We start from the raw sequence: 3217 nt of genomic DNA on the forward strand, positions 1-3217 counted from the left end.
GGACTCATCTGCAGACAGCCCGGCAGAGCTCCAGCAGGAGGTCGTGCTTACACACCGCTCTCCCCAGACATGTTTGCCTAATCCGGGCTTTACCTGCCAAGCAGAAGCCCTGTCTGAGCCTTGCTATTTCTAGTGGAATGTTCTTAACATTCATCCTCCACTGCTCCTGCTATAATTCAAATTCCTTCTCTTCTCAATACTGGTGAGTGCTACAAAAAAATCAATTTTACTTTTTGTTTATTCACTGAAGGCAGCAATCCACTTTTCAAACCTGTCTTTCCCAGACAGCCCAGTTATTCACCTCCCTTAGCCCTCGAAATTTCTTGTCACTGTCCCAGTAACTTTTTTCCCCAAGTTCATTTCTCAACACAGTGCTAGAAGCAGCAGTTTGACTGCACTGAGTACAATCTTGAGCTTGAGATACTATAAAAGCAATAAACACAATGCACTGATTATCACACAGCTCATGCACACACTGCAACCATTCCTTCTTTGCACTGCACTCCTAGTTTTTCCCCAGCTGTCTGACCTTTTTGACTCCCAGTCTGGTTTTGATCCTCTGTAATCCCAGTTATATTTTTGTGTGTGCATGTGTGCGGAATCACAGTCTAGCCAGTGAAAGCCATCATGCATGGAAACCCCAGTGCTGCAGCCCACGTCAAAGCCTTACGTCTCTGTGCGAGCCTGGGGCACACGCACAGTAATGCGCAGGTGCCCGAGGTGACCTAGCTGCAGAGCCACCCGTGAAAAGCCTGTGGAAGGGGGAGCTCACGGGGAGCTGCTGGTCTCTGCTTTTCCTTTATGGAGCAGCAGCTGCACCAGCATGGTGACTTTTACAGGTACCTTGTATTTGGAAGCAGCCTCCTCATGAATAGCTTGAACTTGTTCGTGAGCAGCTGGGGGTGGGGGCAAAACAACAAAAATTCTCAAATCCATTTTGAAAACAAGGAGAAGCAGCAAACAAGAATTTTACGCCACAGTCTGATGTGTACTATGATGTGTCTGGCAAACACTTAACTCACTAACTTGCATGTGGGAGCTCATGTCCTCGATTCAATATATCCTGGGGTAGCCCAACTGCACACTCTGTGTGTAACAAAGACAGAAGGCTAGGGCTGAGTCAGTCATTTACATTACAAAATAAAGCTTTAATCGATCAAATGGAGAAATCAATAGCGCAGTGAACAATCCTGATGGTTAATGCCATACAGGATTTAACAGTTCTGTTCTCAGTTTTTCCATGTCCTGTTTTTTTTTCCCCTTTAGGTTTGAAAACTCAACTTCCAGCAGGAACCGGAAGCTTTCAGAGCATGGAAGAGGCTGTTTGAGATTTCAGTTGACACTTGAGAAAAGTTTTTTTTTCCCTTTAGGTTTGAAAACTTAACTTCCAGCAGGAACGGGAAGCTTTCAGAGCATGGAAGAGGCTGTTTTTTTTTCCCCTTTAGGTTTGAAAACTCAACTTCCAGCAGGAACCGGAAGCTTTCAGAGCATGGAAGAGGCTGTTTGAGATTTCAGTTGACACTTGAGGAAAGCTCCGATGTCATTTGGGCCTGGGAAAGTGCAAATTATAAGTGAGATTCTTCTAGATCACCGGCAGCAAAATGACAAGAACTGAAGTGTTGCCTACTGAGGTCACTCTTAACATCCCATCAGGATTACAGTGAGGTCATCCAGCACTGAACCAGCTACCACGCCAGGCTGTCTACAGGCTGTGGAAGGCAACTGACTCAGAGTCCACACTCCAGCAGATTTCACAGACAGACAGCACATTTCCTTTACAGTGGCTATCCCAGCTCCAGAGCAAACTCCTGGGGTGGGAAAGTGCATGTCACCATCTGTCTACAGTCACTCCACAAGGCACTATGTCCTGGAAAGAAGGAAAAACTGCTGTATGATCCAGACCAAGGGTGTCACACTCTGTCCTCCAGCTTTGAGCTGCATTCCCCTTGGTATGGTACACTTCTCCAAACAGAACTTCCTACTCCTTCCCTCCTGCATCCCTCTCAAACATAACAACCACAGAAAGCTCTAGAGCACATAACTCCCAAACCAGAACAAGAAATACTTTGTGCTCCACACATGGCACCTCTTGGACACTTTGGGTGAGATCCAGTCCAGCATCAAGCAGACTTTTGGCCTTGCCTTGGAGTTTGGTTTTTGTGGCTCTGAAACACCCAAAAACTCCAGGTGAGACAGGGAGATAGATAAGGTCATGCACTAAACCCCATGAGCTTCCTGGAGTGACCTTTAAGGCAGTGTTTGAGAACTGTTTTGGAGGTGAGGAAACCACACACGTGTTAAGGATGTGACAGAGGTTATTCAGTATTAGTGCCCAAAAACTCAGATGGGACTTGGAATCCAGGCACACAAGACACCAGTGGCACATGGGATAAGAGTGTTCACTTCCCCAGCATTTACATTCTTCAGAAGGGAAAGGGAGGTGCAGAAGGACCCCAGAAGCACGTGTGTCACCCAGTTCCCTCCAGAGCCCTCTCTCTACCAAAAATTGCATTGCTGCTGCCAGTGCTGAGATCATACCCTCAACACACTCTGAAGGATTTCTCTGTGTGCACAAGCTCCAGGAAATGATGGAGATACATCAGGCTGGTGCCATTCCCCTCTGTGGCTGGTGGCCATCAGCATTGTTCTGATGTTTCTCCATGAAGCCTCAGGCATTGGCTTGCTCTTTTCCCTCCCATTTCTGGCATGAGGAATCTATTTACTTGCCCATTGCTGGGTTGCACATTTTTTGGTGTGGGTTTTGGACACACAGGCCTTTTCTTTCTTTGTCATTTCCTCACCAGTACACACACAGCATGGGAGGAGGCCTGGCTGACAGAGGCAGAATGGCCATCTCCTACAGATACTCCAGAACAGAGGCCAGGAGGCTGCCTGGTCTCACTCTCCTCCTCAAGAGTATTCACTCAGTTTTGCCACCAGTATTCCTCAGTCCCAACCATGCAGACTCTTTTTCTTTTTTCCCCCTCGGCAAAGCCAACCACACTAAAAAACATACACTGTGGTCCAAGCAAGAAAAAGAACGACAATTAGCTGCTAGTAACTGCGGCAGCCCCGAGGTAAAGGGCAGGGGCAGCCTCTGCCACTCCCACCCCAGAGAGGGCCACACACACAGCAAGGGCATTAGGGCATTGCATACTCCTCTGAGCTATCACAGTTAAGATCGGCATATTCAGCAGACAATGGAATGAGCCATTCC

This window comes from Acanthisitta chloris, unplaced genomic scaffold, assembly GCF_000695815.1.
Source record: "Acanthisitta chloris isolate BGI_N310 unplaced genomic scaffold, ASM69581v1 scaffold4350, whole genome shotgun sequence".
NCBI lineage: Eukaryota > Metazoa > Chordata > Aves > Passeriformes > Acanthisittidae > Acanthisitta > Acanthisitta chloris.